The following is a 17,974-nucleotide window of genomic DNA, read 5'->3' on the forward strand; positions in this document are numbered from 1 at the left end:
ACCATGCGATCGAAACCCATCTTCGCAATCAAAATCAGCATATACTTCTTTAAGCTTCCTATCTTTTCTTTGATTCTTAAAAGACATCAACATGTGACCCATTCACATTATGTAATAAGAATCTCCAAATAGAAACTTAATAGAGTTAGACAGTGGACTTTACCCGAAGTAGAGTCAAACCTCTTGACTTGATCAACCTTATGACCTTTCAGGTGAATAGGGCAGCTTCGCAACCAATGCCCCTTCCTTTGGCAACAAAACACATAGACCCTTTGGTAATGGCACATGAGACTATCTCAGACTTAGCCTTTCTCTTTACCATTTGGTCAACCGAGTTGACTATGGCCGATCCCTTTCCATTGGGAAGAGAAATGCTTTTCTAGATATCCAAATCTACCATTGCCAATGTCCATTTAAGATTTGGGAAGTTGATCTTCTAATAAAATTTGCTTTACTAGTGTTCCAAATCATTGCTGATTCCGCAACACAAAGCAAATAGATAAGATCATTAAGGCTCATGTCATAGTCTGTCTCATAGTAGTCCCAAAGAGACTCGCTATGTTACTAAGAAAGTGATTGAACATCCAACTTTCATGAGACTTTGACACCCAACTCTCCCGGCTTGTCAATATGTGACTTTATCTCCAAGATGTGAGCACACATAGACTATGCTTGCCAATAGGGATTGAGTGACTTTAAACTTTTCAAGAACTTGTGGGTGAGGGAGAATAATTGGAGGAGATAGAGGAAGTGAAGCATGATGTTGAGGAACGTCATCTTCAAGAGATTTGGAAATATCATAGTTGTCTGAACAAGACATCTATAATGGGAGAAAATCAAGTTAGTTGATTCAAAATCCTTAATATAACACCCAATATGAAATATTAAGGCTAGGACCCAACACAATATTTTATAACTTGGAAGAGGGATGCCATAATCCAAGCTATAAAATATTTGAAGGTAGGCGAATGACGATTCACCAATTTCCACTATGAAAAACGAAATAATTTATTAGGTTTTAATCGGATTTGAAATTCCTAGATCTTTTGAGATTCATTGAACTTTTCAATGGCATGTTTCAATCTCAAGTGTGCCCTCTCAAATTTTGTGACTGGGATGCCGAGGATCACAAAACAAGGTGTGAATAACCATACCAATTCACTTGGTACCCTTAATATTATCACCTAATCAATGTGCCGGTTAACCACACACGCTCCATTGATCTATGACAAACATTAAGTCACCCTTCGTGGTCCTTACTAGTCCAAGTTAGTGTGCCGGTTAACCACACACGCTCCACCAACGACTTGGTAAGGTACAAAGTGTGAATTCCATGGGCTAGCACCAAATTCACATTTTTCCTAAAGTAACTAAGATTGGGAATTAAATAAAATATTTAGTTACTTTATAATAATCATTATACTTTTAATGAGAATTTAAAGTCATTGTCCTACCCGTTCGGCTAACGACCCTCCACCGATCAAGCAAGCGGTGGGTGAGAGTATACACCCATTAAGTCGTCATTTTATAGGCAACAACCTTATACCCACCTTATAGACCGGTTTCATGAATGAGGCCTACTAACGGTAAAACGACTTGTTCTTATACATATATATAATAATTAACCATTAATGTTATAAATAGTATAAGTGTTGAATTTTAACTCTTTAGAATTCTAAGGGCTAACTTGGAATTAAAGTATTCATAAGAGAAAACTTTTCAAATTCCAAAACTTGAGGGCAAGTTTTGAAACTATTCAAAACTAATTAATTCCATAACTTATGTATTTAAAGTAGTTTTAATCCAAAAACTCTTCAAGTTCCATAACTTATGGAAGACTTTAAACTAATAAAAGAATTAACTTTTTCTTTATTTTTATAACTTATGAAATTAATTAAGGTTACACTTTATTTATTTATTTATTTATTAATGAAGTGACTCTTGAACTTCCATAACTTGAGGACAAGTTATGGAGTCGTAAAAAAAAATTCAATGACACAAGACTCTTCATTTTGTAACCATTACCAACTTTTATGAGTTTTATGAGTCTTTAATGTGACTCTTCATGTAACTTGAGGACAAGTTACACAAACACATTTTATACTCAACTCTTAGATTAAAATGGATTGAAAGCAACTATTTCAATTAACTTTTCTCTTAATCTAAGCAACTCATAAGAACAAGATAATTCAAATCAAACTTTTTCATGTAATTAGTCTAAACCTTAAACTAATACAAAACATGAATCTATTGACAATTATCTTTGAAAATGGATTAGCATGAACATTACCACATTAAAAAACAAGTTTATAAGTTCAAAAACAACTTAGGGTAATGTTCCTAGTCCATTTCTAGCCAAAAACCTCGAAAATATGCTGTCTGGGGGTCCAACTCGTCGAGTGCATGAACCAACTCGGCGAGTTGGATCAAATTGATCACATTTTAGGCATGGACTCGCCGAGTCTCCTGATGGACTCGCCGAGTCTGATGATCAGACAGCAACAAATTCGTTTTTTTCAGCTTCTATTGCAGGTATAACAAGAAAACAAGCCTAGGCTTTGATACCACTGTTGGGTTTTGAGCATTCTAACACTCCTAAGTGTACATGCAACCCTAAATTACTTGGATCTATGTTTTCTCTATTATACATGCAAATAAGAACATCCAAGGTATTATCCTAATCTAGCATACAAAACAATGAGTGTAACAAGATAGAATACATACCTCTTTGATGTAGAAAGTCTTCATGAAGCTTGAGTGCCTAGCCCCAATAGTGTGGAAGCCTCAAATGGAATCACAATCATCAAAACACTTAGAATAAATTGAGAGAGTTCTACACTTCATGAAATCGGCTAGCCCTTTTCTTCACTTTCTAGTGTGATTCTAGTGGCCGATTTTGTCAAGAATAATATCTTTATATAGTATTACAATTAGGGTAAATCCTTAATTGTCATGGCTTTCCATTTCCTTGGATCCATGGGTTCAAATACACCATGGAGCATCCATGGACCATCCTATGGGTTTTAGCCCAACTTGATTATCCATGGAGCATTAGCCCACTATATAAGTATGGATGATTTACACAATCAACCCATATATTTAATTAGTCTTCTTTTGGTCACTTAATTAATCCTAGATTAATTCTTGATCAATAGTAATTAAATAATCTTATTATTCTTATTATTAATATACTAGAACTTATAATATATTAATAACCATAAGTGTCTTATTTCTCTCATTATAGTCTATCCAAGTGCATGATGGTATGCAACCCAAATGGACCATGCCGGGTCGGGTCAAGTCTTACCAATTATAGTTATGGACATAGACATTAATCCAACAGCGTTGTCATATTCTTTACAACAATCTTGTACCGATTTGATGTAGAGGCTACAGATTCACCAGAAGTTGTAGTGAAAGTATCACAGTTGTTTACAACTGATGTCAAATGCTTATCTTTCGTGTTCTCAGACCCTTCTAACAAGTCTTGAAGTGTATCCCAAATCTCTTTGGCAGATTTGCACAATTTTATGTGCTCAAAAAGAGAAGGAGGAACACCAAACACCATTTTTGAGAAGGTAATTTGATCAGGATGAAGCTTTTCAAGGTCTGATGCAGTTAGAGGCATTGGATAGAGTTCTTCTTGACCCATAAGTGTAGTAGCAACATCTCTGACTATTTGTCTAAAAGGAACATAAGGACCTTGTTTTACAGACCTCCATATCTCTTCACCTTTTTTCTTTACCAAGAAAAAAATTTCTCCATTCTAACTTTCTAATGATCATACTCTTCAATAACTAGAAATGGTCACACATTGGGCAACCCACGATATTTTTTATTTGCATTAAAAACATTTGTTGAGTTTGATTAGAGGCATCCATTGAAGTTAAGATATTAGAGCTGAAGTGGTATATATAAGAACTTTTATCCTGAACACATAAATGATTAAGATACCAAGGTTGTCTTCAATCAACTATAATATGTTCTTATGGATTCAAAAGACAACCACTTAGGCTCTAATACCAATTGTGAATTCAAGAAAAGATCTAGACGGAAAAGGTTAGGAAACACAAACCTTGAATTAACTTAAGATCAATGTCTACTGCTAAGAAGGACCAATCAAGTATGGTAAACCAGTCTTGTCACGGTATAGAGATATTCAACAAAGTATTCGAGATATAAAATGATTAACAAGAAGTAAAGTAACTTAAGAACAATAAGAATGTAAGTGAGTGATTTAACTAAATGATTCTTGCTATTGATATGATAGACAATGTTGCACTTATACATATGTAAACAATCAACCTTACATCTTCTTAAATAGGCAAAGAGTAAGACAAATAAGACAAATCCAATAAAGTGCACGAACTAAAAGACAATTGAAGATCAACAGGCTATCAAATCATCGTCTGATGATCTTGTCCCATGTACTGTACAATAAAACAACTACTAAAATACAAACTAGTACTAGGAACAAATAATGCATTATACAGACTCAGATAGAAAGTAATAAAAAGGATGTATCTCTAACAGATCTTTTTTTCAGAACAGGTAGCATCTCATAATTCTTCTACCTCGGAATAGGCTTCACTTCGGATTGCTAAGGCATCACTTTTCATGTATCAATAGATAGCTCATGATACTTGCTTGTAAGACCGATATGTAGACACTAGCATTTCAAGGAAAGATAATGGGGGTAACCCATGACACTTACTTGTAAGACAATGGGGGTAGTCCATGGTATTGCTGGGAAAGACCATGGGGGAAGCCCATGGCACCTTCTTGTAAGACCATAAGGGTAACCCATGACATTGTAGGGAAAGACCATGGGGTAGCTCATGGTAGGATATAAGACTATTATTTGGCTCATAGCATTCACTTGCATCTTGGAACAGACCCGTTACTTCATGTATGATTGTTACGTATATTTATAGGAGATTGGTTATTCAGTGCTAGAGTCAAACACTTGTGTGGATGCATTATACGTATGATGGAATGTGTACTATATTTGGGAAATCACTAAGCTTTACGATTATATTGGTGAATGATATTGCCATATTTATACATATTTTTAGGCAATATTTAAGTGCATTTTTATATATATATTGGTCATTTGCATAGAATAACGGTACTTATAAGGGTAAATTATATTTTGCAGCAAAAAAGAAGACATTTTGAAGAAAAAGGACTAAAAGCGTTAAAGAATGGAACTTTGGAGGTTGAAGGCTTGAAAGACAAGAAAAACACCCAAAAAGACGTACTCACAACGTGAACAGGTGATGGTTCACGACGTGAGTAGAAAGAGTTAGAAGATAAGTGTAACGACCCAAAATTGAAGACCAAAAATTTCTTATAATAAATCATTACTTAAAGTAAAGTCTTCATTCCAAAACATAATATGAGTACAAGTTTTCAAAACACATGTTCATTATCAGAGTGAACATTCCCAGGTTGTCTAATCTATGGTGTGTGCCATGCGATCACCCCGAGCTCTTCCCTCCGTTACCGGAATTACCTGAAACCAAAACTGAAAACCGTAAGCATGAAGCTTAGTGAGTTCCCCACCCTACCATATACCATGCATAATCACATACTACACATACTGGGCCACGCCCACTATCTTGGGCCTCGCCCGCTACAACGGCCCCGCCGCTCCAGGCCCCGCCTGGCTTCGAGCCCCGCTCGGATACATATATGTTTTACTTAGGCCTCGCTTGTCACAGGGCCTCGCCCGTCAACCAATAATAACACATAAACATTTCACAACACATAACTAACACATACAACTGGTTCTGTCCTAAGGCCTCGCCTATCCTGGGCCTCGCCCGTGTCCTGCTACTGATGAGTCATGGGAGCCCGTCCATGCTCCTAATGGTAGTGAGGTACGGGCCTAGCCCACTCTCACTCTTGTTCTAGTTTGGGCCTCACCCCTATTCTGCTACTAATGAGATATGGAACCCCATCCACACTCTGATATTGGTGAGATACGGGACCTCACCCACACTCACCTCCCTACCAGGCACATACATGTATCACACAGACAACAAGTATAACTATCATATAAACAATTCCTTGGGCACCCGCCCGCTATTACTGGACCTCGTCCTGAAAATAATACTAGCATACTATGCCTAGGGCTAACCCCCGGGTCTTCTACTCATAACTACATGGGCCGGCATTGTGGCCTTAGACCCATTCACACAAAAGGGAAACTCACCTGCACCGGTTGAACTTGCTGATGATCTCACTAGTTGCTGCCCGACAACTCACGGAACTCCTGCTCCCCTTGCTCCCCGAACTTCAATACTTCAGAAAGGTTCCACAAACTCCAGATCTGAAGCAAATCCTTGAAGCTTCACTGCTTCCCCTCCTTCTTCTTCCTTCAAATCACCCAAAAATGGCTTGGAAGCTTGAATGCACAACAATGGAGGCTTAGGCTTCGTTTTCTGAACAAGGGAGGCTCTAAGGAACCCTAATGGAGAGAATAAGAAGCTTAAATAGCGCCTAAAGTCCCGGATTTAGGGTTTTCCTCGCACAGACCAGACTCGTCGAGTCCACTTGGCCGACTCGCCGAGTTAGCCACTTACACCTTGACTCGGATCTCGGTCGGACTCGCCGAGTCCATCCTTGGACTCGCCGAGTCGACCCTTAAAATTAGGGCTTTTCTTTCCCTTCTTGGCCTTTAAAACTTTGGGTGTTACAACTCTCCCCCACTTAAACTAAACTTCATCCTCAAAGTTTACTATACTCTACTGCCTGCGATCTGCCTCCAATACCCCACCATCCATTCTAACACCAGCTGCCTAGCTTTGCTGGCCTTCCGTTCAGTCATTCGGACTAACGCCAATCCTTACCGATAATAATCTCGGGTGCATCCTGACCCTGAACATCCTGGAAACACAAATTACTCGACCGACAATCTTTCTGGTATTCTCCGAGTACTGCAACATAGGGGTTCACCCCTTCTTTCCTTGCGCGATTTCCTTGCCTTCCCAAGGCAACGCTCCATAACCATTCATCTCCTCTGCCACTGTGAAGACCCTGCCTTCACCCATCTATTACTTCTGCTACTCTGTACAGGTCGTCATTGCTAGTATCCACTTGGCATTCTTGCTACTATCATTCGGTGTCGAGCACCCCACGATCAACTAACTGAATTTCACCATAGTCTGCATCCCCGCACTGCTACTGGCTAGAAATCCTGCTATTCCTTATCTGGCTTCCGAATGAACTGAGAACATCCTGGTTCCTACCAACCTATCAATATCTGGATTACCGACTCTCACTGATTACTGACCCAGCACAACCACTAGTCACTCCCAGCGGCATTCGAAGATACTTCCGCCACCTATACTGCTCAATCTATTCTACCATGCTAGCAATACCATTTCCTGGGATCCCCCAATCCCCTTATCTAGACACTAAGATCCTTACCAGGTCCCACCTGTTCTGCTAAAACTCACGGGCCTCACCCACGGGTCTCACCCATCCATACTACTGAGCAACTCTGCTCTCAGTTCTCACCTATACTGCTATCCTCATACGGGCCTCGCCCACGGGTCTCACCCGACTATATCCTAGAGCGGCCTCTTCCAAGGTCTCATCTCTCAATGGCTATACAGGCAACTCTTTACCATTCTCATCCATTCCCCAATCTCGATCCCTATCTGAAAGCTAGGAGATAAGGGCCTCGCCCCGACTCCGCCAATGAAGCTACTACGTAATGCTACGGCTGCCCCGTAGTCTTACATCACTTTCCACTACTAACTGCTGCTGAAGAAAACCGAGGCTCTCCCGCCACTCTTCCATGCTCTATATGCTGCTCCTGCCACTGACTGCTAACACGAAAACATCTCCTGCTATTTGACCTCGAGATCTCCATTCCGACTCACACGAGTCCTACATACGGCCCTTTAACCTGAATCCGAACCACATACCCACCATTACCCTTTACACGCACGCACTGATGGGAAGTTCTCAAACTCCCAACCCTTAACTACTCAATCTGTCAAACGCTAAACTACCTCCTTTCCTTCTCAGAAATCATATACCCGATCTGGATTTGCGTGCCCTTACCCTTATGCACTCGGAGGATTCTCCCCCACTTTGATCCTTCTTATACCTCGATGCTCGATGAAGAGAAATCCCAGTCCTTGCTACCATAATCCATCCGCTGAGGAATCCCAAGCTTACCATAGCTAAGGGTCTAACCTGACCTTTCTAAAACTTATACGGCTCCGAACTAGCGAGACATACCGAGTCTCTCCAAGGCATGCTACAGATACTGCACTCTAAGTAACCTTCTTCGATACAACCCATCCCTTAATTACTAACCAATATCCAAGGTATGCAGATGGCATATAAGTCGATCATAATCAATCCGCTCAAAATAAAATATTCATACAGATAATGATGCAGAACCATAACAATATAATCATGCACAAAATAAAAGAACTGAAAACGGAAGTCGCATACCTGCAACGTCCGGCGCTGTTCGCGTCTCCAAAGTGGCCATCTGAAAAGCCCTGCCTCCAACTGCAGGCGCCTCTGCACGGCCCTGACGGCCGTCTGTAATCTTCAAAGTTGCAGGGGCAGGTGCCATCACCTGTCCTGCTGAAAGCAAACTGGGGCACTGGGCCTTCTTGTGGCCCTGCTGATTGCAGTGAAAACATATCAAGTCTGATCCTTGAGTGATGGTAGCAATACAATCTCTGCTAAAATGACCAGTCCGACCGCACCTGAAACAGCCAGACTCACCACCACTACCACTCCTGCACGCGCCCCCGTGCGTCCTGCCACACCTTCCGCATCGACTGCGGTCCTAATAATCCCGCGATCTCGACTCCGATCCCTTGGGCCTTTTTCCCGAACTTGCGGCTACCTGAACCTCATCTAGCTTCCTCTTCTGGATCTGCTCCAAATCAATTTCCCTCTCCCTGGCCCGAGAAATCATATCCTCCAGAGTCTTACAACCGGACCTACTCACGAACTCCCTGATGTCATCCCTCAGCATCTCGTGATATCGTGCCTTCTTCATCTCCTCATCCGCGACATACTGCGGTACAGGAAGGGCCCTCTCTCTGAACTTGGCGGTGATCTCCGCCATAGTCTCATTAGTCTGCATTAAATCCTGAAACTCCCGGGCCAATTGCTGCACCTCAATAATCGGCAAAAACTCCGCTCTGAACCTAGCTGAGAAATCACTCCTAGTCATCGCGTCCAACGCGGCATCATCACCTAAAGCATGACCAATATCTTCCCACCAATCCCTCGCTCTGTCCTTCAGAAGACAGGAAGCGAGTCTGACCTTGTCCTCCTCAGGACACCGGCTCGTACGAAAAGCATTGGCAACATCAGCCAACCATCTGCTGCTAGCGATGGGGTCCCTAGCCTCATGATAATCTGGTGCCCCGTAAGCCCTGAACTCCCGAAATGTCAAGGTACGCGCTCCCAGCAAGGCCATCATCTCAGTACGGAAGGCTCCCAGCCTCTCATCCAAAATCTCCAATATACCCTCCTTGACCGTGCCAAAGATCACAGGAGTCTGAGCTAGAATACTGCATGTCACCTCGGCTGATATCAACTCTCTCATCTGCTCCTCGAGCTGCTCGGCCCCTAAACCCAAGCCCAATCCCTCTCCGATGCCTGATCCACCCGCTGGTCCCTCTTGCAATGTCACCATACTGAAACATATAACATACCATTATCAGAATACTCCTCACTGCCGCGAGACCAAACATACTTACTACTAGGTTCCCAGTCTTGTCTCGGCCTTTCCCGAATCGAGTACGGATTCTCTACTTTCAGTAGTACGGGCCCATACTACGTTCCACATCTATCTATACTTTCCTCAAGAACAGCTTTGACTCCACCAGGTCCCTTTTCTACTACTATTGCTTCCAGCACTACCTCATCCTAGGCTTACCCTAGGGAAACCTTTGACTCAACTCAAACCAGTCCTCAGCTGCTGAAGGCCTCCTCGCAATGCCAATTAGCCATCACCTAGATACCATCACATGTGACGAGGCTCATATAATCCTTCAAGTAAAAGACTCGTTCCTACAACGGTTGGACTCAAACAAGAGCTGCGCAATAGGACCAATCCAACACTCTGAGATTATTCAACCCTGATCACATGTGACGTGACGTATCCACCTAATGGCTAACTCCCATCACTTAGAATCCCACAATGCACAAAGCAAGCAGCATTCAGACAAGGGAAAATCTAACCATGACATACTCAAGCAATCATATCCACATAGCAAGAATCTGAACTAGCATGCAACACAACTCTTTTTCTCTTTTCAAAGTTCTTTTCTTTCTGAATTCTTTTTACTTTTCTAAAACCATTTTCTTTCTCAAAACTCTTTTTACAAAACTGTCTGTCCATTTTGAAAACTTCCTTACCAATTCCTCAGTTTGAGTTCAGACACACCCGAGAGCATGTCTGAATCCCTCAAACCAAGGCTCTGATACCAACTTGTAACGACCCAAAATTTAAGACCAAAAATTTCTTTTAATAAATCATTACTTAAAGTAAAGTCTTCATTCCAAAACATAATATGAGTATAAGTTTTCAAAACACATGTTCATTATCAGAGTGAACATTCCCAAGTTGTCTAATCTATGGTGTGTGCCATGCGATCACCCCGAGCTCTTCCCTCCGCTACCGGAATTACCTGAAACCAAAACTAAAAACTGTAAGCACGAAGCTTAGTGAGTTCCCCACCCTACCACATACCATGCATAACCACATACTGCACATACTGGGCCACGCCCACTATCTTGGGCCTCGCCCCTACCTCGGCCCCGCCGCTCCAGGCCCCGCCTGGCTTCGAGCCCCGCTCGGATACAGATCTGTTTTACTTAGGCCTCGCCTGTCACAGGGCCTTGCCCGTCAACCAATAATAACACATAAACATTTCACAACACATAACTAACACATACAACTGGTTCTGTCCTAAGGCCTCGCCTATCCTGGGCCTCGCCCATGTCCTGCTACTGATGAGTCATGGGACCCCGTCCACGCTCCTAATGGTAGTGAGGTACGGGCCTAGCCCACTCTCACTCCTGTTCTAGTTTGGGCCTCACCCCTATTCTGCTACTAATGAGATATGGAACCCCATCCACACTCTGCTATTGGTGAGATACGGGACCTCACCCACACTCACCTCCCTACCAGGCACATACATGTATCACACAGAGAACAAGTATAACTATCATATAAACAATTCCTTGGGCACCCGCCTGTTATTACAGGACCTCGTCCTGAAAATAATACTAGCATATTGTGCCTAGGGCTAACCCTCGGGTCTTCTACTCGTAACTACATGGGCTGGCATTGTGGCCTTAGACCCATTCACACAAAAGGGAAACTCACCTGCACCGGCTAAACTTGCTGATGATCTCACTAGTTGTTACCCGACAACTCACGAAACTCCTGCTCCCCTTGCTCCCCGAACTTCAATACTTCAGAAAGGTTCCACAAACTCCAGATCTGAAGCAAATCCTTTAAGCTTCACTGCTTCCCCTCCTTCTTCTTCCTTCAAGTCACCCAAAAATGGCTTGGAAGCTTGAATGCACAACAATGGAGGCTTAGGCTTCGTTTTCTGAACAAGGGAGGCTCTAAGGAACCCTAATGGAGAGAATAAGAAGCTTAAATAGAGCCCAAAGTCCCGGATTTAGGGTTTTCCTCGCACAGACAGACTCGCCGAGTCCACTTGGCCGACTTGTCGAGTTGGCCACTTACACCTTGACTCGGATCTCGCTCAGACTCGCCGAGTCCATCCTTGGACTCGCCGAGTCGACCCTTAAAATTAGGGCTTTTCTTTCCCTTCTTGGCCTTTAAAACTTTGGGTGTTACAATAAGCATCCGGGTGTAAGAATCCTTGTCGATCACGATTACCTCTAGTTCACGACGTGAGTTTTAAATTCTCACGACGTGAACGGTAAATTTGAAGAGAATATAAATATCTTTGCCCATTACGATTCGGGAGACTTTTGGCTAACCTAGAAGGGTTCCTGGTGACGAATTTCAGAGGAAAGGAAGATCAGGAAGCTGGTTTTAACACCAAGGAAGAAGAAATTCATAATTTGGTTTTTAGATTGGTACACTTAAACATGACTTTGATTACAGTTTTTGTTTGTTTAGCTGTTAGGATGTCCAGCTAAATCTAGTTGCTTCTGTTAGCTATATGAAGCTGGAACTCATGGTTTTAATGCATTGGATTTGACTTTACTTGTTGGTGATATGCTTGTGTTAATTGATTTTACCTAGCATGCTTTAATTAATTATTTGATTGCTTAAAATTCTTGTTCTGTGTAGTTAGTGAACATAAATCTGCATGAATTTGAATACCTAATAATATAGTCAACACTAGTTTATTAGAGCTAAGATCAAACCAATCTTAGATAAGTAATTGAATCATTGAATTAAGTTGTGTTAGAGAATTCATATTATGACTGTAATTGTGTTTTGATAATCAATCTTCATGGCTCCAATCTTGTAACACAGTAAAATTCAAAACAAATTTTCACATTTTTAAACACGTTTTACCAAACACATTTAACAACAAAATCCCATTGTATCATAACTTTGGTTCACAAAATATTTCCCAAGATCAAAATACATAAAAATCCATGCATGTGTACGAATCATGCCGGCGCCTTCCCGCGATAATCACTGGTACCTAAAACACATAACACATAACATTGTAAGCGTAAAGATTAGTGAGTTCTTCAAAATACCATACATAACACATATTAGCCACTCGAGGCTATAACTTTGTGGGCCTGTGGGCCCTAACTCTGTGGACCCTCTAGTCTTAACTCTGTGAACCTTTCGGTTCCAACTCTGATATACTCTGATATAAATCACATAGAAACAATGCAGTACAACACATCACATAATAGCATACGATAACTCTAGCACATAACTCTAATTACCACTGTAGGTAAAGTATAGTGAGAAGACTCACCTCAGATGTCCCGGTAAATCACTGACTCGGTAGAAATACAATCTAGCCTCCGCCTAAACACATAAATTAATACTCTCATAAATATAACTCTCAGAACTAGACTCCACTCTCTATAGGCACCCTCAGAAGGGTAAAAGACCATTTTACCCCTCCTTTGGCTCAAAGGCCCTCATTGTTGACCAACCCCTAAAAGTCAACCAAAGTCAACGGTCAACTTTAACCCGACTCGGCGAGTGCACTTGGGCAACTCGGCGAGTCCACCTATGTCCACTTAACTCTTTAGTCCCATTTAACACGTCGAGTCCCTCCTTTTACTCGACGAGTCCCTAGGTAAGAATCGCGGGGCCACCCCGACTCAACTCGCCGAGTCTCAAGAACAACTCGGCGAGTACATGCCATGCACAAACTCCATTGGCCTCCTGAGGTCATATCTGTTCCTCTAATCCGTTTAATGTCTTGAATCTAACGGGTGGCTAAAGGCTTGACGATGTCGTCGCCATGATAAGGGGATATGTTGCGTTCTTGGTCTAAGGCGCCAGTCGAAAATAAATAAAATTTTATTACATTGAAATAGTGAAAATTACGAACGAAATTGTGTAGTATTGGTGGTTAGATTGAAGATCTAGGGTTGTAATATGTGGTGGATGGTCGGATGCGAGGTCGAGTGGCGGAGAGGCGGCGCATAGAGATGACAAGCGGCAGGGTAAAATTAAAAACGAGAATTTGGTATTTATATTGAGGGTGGGCCGGTGGTGGTCGAATTTCTAACGAGGGAAATCAAAATTTCGTTTGAAAATAGGAGGGATATTGAAATTCTATGTAAGTATGATGTTTTTTATTCTTCGATGTATGCAATACTATGAATAGAAGCAAGTAACATAGTATATAGGTTACAAACGTTTTTGGGCTTTTAAAGATACATAGACCATTTTGTTTATTAAACTAAAATATGATATTATTAGAAGCGGCTTTCATTATGTTTTAAACAATAATCCTAGTATTTATTTCTATTCTTTCAAAAAATTAGATTATAATAAACATGATTTACCTTTAACCACACATAAAAAGAATCTAACCGTGACTGTAACATAGTTATATTTATACATTTTTTTCTTTTAGCATGAAAAATATTCATTTTTAGATATATATAATAAATTAAATATGACCATAAAATACTTATAGTTGTTTGTTTTGTTGCTCTTAATCAGTGTGTAATAAACGTTATCGTATAGACACCAAAAATTAATGTGGCCATATATTACATTTTAGCTACATTACATTTAAATGTCAATATCTCCTCCAAGATACGACCACATAAACATTTGCTTCATGTGACCATATACTAATCTATCGTCTTTTATAGAAATAATCACAAATTTTTTGCGTATATCTAACAAACCTAGGGAGGATGGTCACATTTGGCCACATTGTTCCATTGTGGCTAATAATTGTCACATTTATTATGTTTAAATGTATCTAATGGTATCAAATATATTGCTAATTAATGGTCACCAAATACAACTTAAAATGTCGCATCGGAATGCACCACAATTGATCAAAAAAACGGGATGTGACTAACCCCTACCAAACTATTTATAAGATTTTGGTGGTTCTTGCTTTACCTAAAATGCAATGTGGTTGCTACTAAAGTCTGGACTCACAATTTAAGAAAGGCTTCAATTATAACTATTAGAGGTGAGAATCGGTTTCAGTTTATGGGTTTTTTTGGTTTCCTTGAATCGTTTTCCTCGGTGTGAGTCGTGAATTCGTGAGGATTATGAGTCGTAAATACTGAATACTGAAAACCATAAAACGGTCTAAGGTCTAAAATGTATTTTACTTTATATTGGTTATTTAATATTTTATTTAATTTATAAAATATAAAAATAATTTTTAATTAAGTAATTAGTTAGTGTAATTCGAAATTTCGGTTTTCAGGGTTTAAACTTTACTTGAGAAACCTTCAAACACTTAAAATTGCATACTAGAAAATTCTATTGTATAATATTTATTGTTTTTATATTATAGTATAATAACTATGATCTATGATCTTGTAGCAAATTCTGTAGCGACATAGCTACGGATTTTGACTCCATAACAAATGTCGTAGCAAGCTAGCTACGACCTTAGTAGCGGTAGCAAATTTTGTAGCAAAATAGCTACAGATTTTGATTCCGTAACAATTTTTGTAACAAAGTAACTACAAACTTTAATCTGTAGCAACAGTTGTAGCAAAATACCTACACCTTATAATTCTGTAGAAAATTTCATAACATGATAACTATGGACACCAATTGCGTAGAAAAATTTTGTAGTTTTTCAAATATTAGCTATGAAATGCAATTCTATAGCTAATTACGTAGCAAATACAACTACGTCTAACTAGTTTGTAGTATATTCCATAGTAGAATAGCTATGGTTTTTAATTCTGTAGCAAAATTCTGTAGTTATTCAAATATTACCTACGGAGTGTAATTCTATAGCACGTTCCATAGCAAAATAGCTACGACAAGCCATTCCGTAGCATAATCTGTAGCAGAATAACTACGGATTTTACTTTCGTAGCAAATTTCCGTAGTTATTTCAACTTTTTCTTGTAGTGTCCATAGATCTGGCCTTCCCAAGCATAATAATCATGTAAAGTCCAAACCTTGACACCCATATATCATCTAGATGGTTTCATTTGGTGATTTAGCCCCAAAAATGAAATTCTAAGCTCATGCCCCCTAAGATAGTTCATAAAGCTCCAAGGGTTAAGGTCTCTGGACCTCTTTGAGTCCAGATCCAAAGCATAAACTCGATAAGGGACCAATTGCTCCACATAATCATCCTCAAAAGAGGTTAGAAAACCCTAACTCTAAGAATTAGTACCAAAACTGAAGAAGGTCCGAATAAATACCTCAATTTGAAGTCTCTGGACTCTGAAACCACTAGAATCACACCTCCTTCAGTCTCCTCTTGCTCTTGATCACCTTCTTCTTGCTAAACCAAAGATAGAAAGATCAAATATGGCTTCTCCTTCCTCCCAAATGATCTAGCTCACTTAGGGTGCTCTCAAGGGACTGGTAGCTGCAATGGGAGGCTAAGAGTGCCCTTAAATAGGCTCCAACCCCGGAGGATTAGGGTTTCATTAAATAGTGTGGACTCGCTGAGTCCACTCATGGACTCGCCGAGTTGCTTCACAAAATCCAATAAAATATTAGAATAATATACCTGGGAATCCGGATGTTACAAATCTTATCTAATAATTGATTTTGTGTTAAATATTGTGTGACCATACATAGATTTACATGAATTGATTAATAATTAGTAGATTTAGAACTAAATTGCTAATACTCATTTAATTGGCAACCAACAGTAATAGTCAAAGCTAATGTATAACCATTGAGTGAAAGCGGATGCGAACTAATAGAAGTGTTTGTTTATTGATTGAGTTTTTGTTAAAGAATTAAGTTCATCTAAACTTGAAAAATTAGATAAAACCCTTTCCTTTGTTGGTAATTAGGTTAGTTTAGTAGTAAATAAATTAATTAGTCAACACCGCTCCCTGTGATCGACACCCAACTTACCAAACTATTCTATAATTCGACTAGGTACACTGCCTAGGTGCATTTTAGTTAGTTAAGTTAGTTAGGTTATAAATTATAAAATTAGTGGGTACTTTCACGCGCATCAAGTTTTTGGCGCCGTTGCCGGGGAACGGCTTAGTTAATTATTAGTTTATTTGCTTTAAATTAATCGATCCTTTTTGTAGTGTAAAACCTGCAAGAAGTTACTTTTCTGTTTTATTTTTTTATTATTCTCTGCAGTACAGGATTCACGACGTGAACTTTTTAGATTCACGACGTGAATTCTAATGTCCTTAGTTTTGTTTATTTCATTTCGTTTTTATTAGTTCAGTTTTATGTTTTATTTTTGTTTTTTCTTTTTACAGGAGTTCATGACCAAAGGCTCTAACACCCCTTTAGTGATACCACTTGAAGATCCCGAGTTTGCAATTCACAAAAAGAAGGACAAGAGCGTGAAAGAAGATCAAACACCAAAGAAGTCACCTTTACAAGAATTCAAATCAGTGTTCTCAAAGAAATCGGGGAAGAAAACGGGGGAGTCAAGTTCATCTTTAAAGAACAAGAGAAATCTTGAACACTTGGATCAAATATCTGTCCAAACCGAATCTGAATACGATACCGATCCTGAATTTGAAGAACATACAAGTGAACCCGAGAACGAGCTAAGGAAAGAGATGGAAAATATTGAAGAAATGTCCATGGGATCTTATAGAAAGAGAATTCGAGATGATGTTGGTCCAGGATTAGTACAACCTGCAATCCCTACCACTGCCACATTCGACTGAAGGGACATATCCTTTCCGCACTAAAGGATATCCCATTCTATAGAAATGACCATGAGGATGCGTTCAAGCAGTTAGATTTAGTGAACGACATTGCTGATTACTTCAATGTCCCAAATGTTAACAGAGACAACGACTTGCTAAGGATGCTTCCCGTTACCTTTAAAAGAGTTGCAAAGGATTGGTTAAAAGCACTTCCACCTGGTACGATAACTACTTGGGCTCAAATGCGTGAGCAGTTTCTAGATTAATTCTGTCCACCATCCAAGATTGCTAAACTCAAAAAGGCAATAGCCAATTTTGAGCAAAACCCGGGGGAGTCATTTTACGGAGCTTGGGAATGTTACAAAGGATTGTTAAGGAATTGTCCTCAACATGACCTTAACATTCAACAAGATGTGTCCATATTCTATGACGGGGTCAATGTGATGACAAGACAACTCCTTGATTCTCAAGACCACTTACAAAGATAAATATGGGCAAAGTCAAGGAATTAGTTGAAGAATTTGCAAAACACTCTCGTGAATATCATAGTCCAAGGAATGAAGGCATCAAAGGAGTTGGGGGTGCACAAACTGAAGATATGGTTGTTGTGATGGCAATGCTTAACACTATGGAGAGGAGATTGACACAAATGGACCAATCA

General features: G+C 40.0%; 1 non-coding gene across 1 annotated transcript; it reads right to left on the reverse strand.

Annotated features, from left to right (window-relative positions):
- Positions 1-17,603: 17,603 nt before the first annotated feature.
- Positions 17,604-17,710, reverse strand: LOC145019049 (small nucleolar RNA R71). The gene has a single exon (XR_013667368.1). It is a non-coding gene; the product is annotated as a small nucleolar RNA R71 (small nucleolar RNA).
- Between the last annotated feature and the right edge of the window lie 264 nt (positions 17,711-17,974).

This window comes from Lactuca saligna, chromosome 9 (genome assembly GCF_052625555.1).
Source record: "Lactuca saligna cultivar CGN05327 chromosome 9, ASM5262555v1, whole genome shotgun sequence".
NCBI classification, from domain to species: Eukaryota; Viridiplantae; Streptophyta; class Magnoliopsida; order Asterales; family Asteraceae; genus Lactuca; species Lactuca saligna.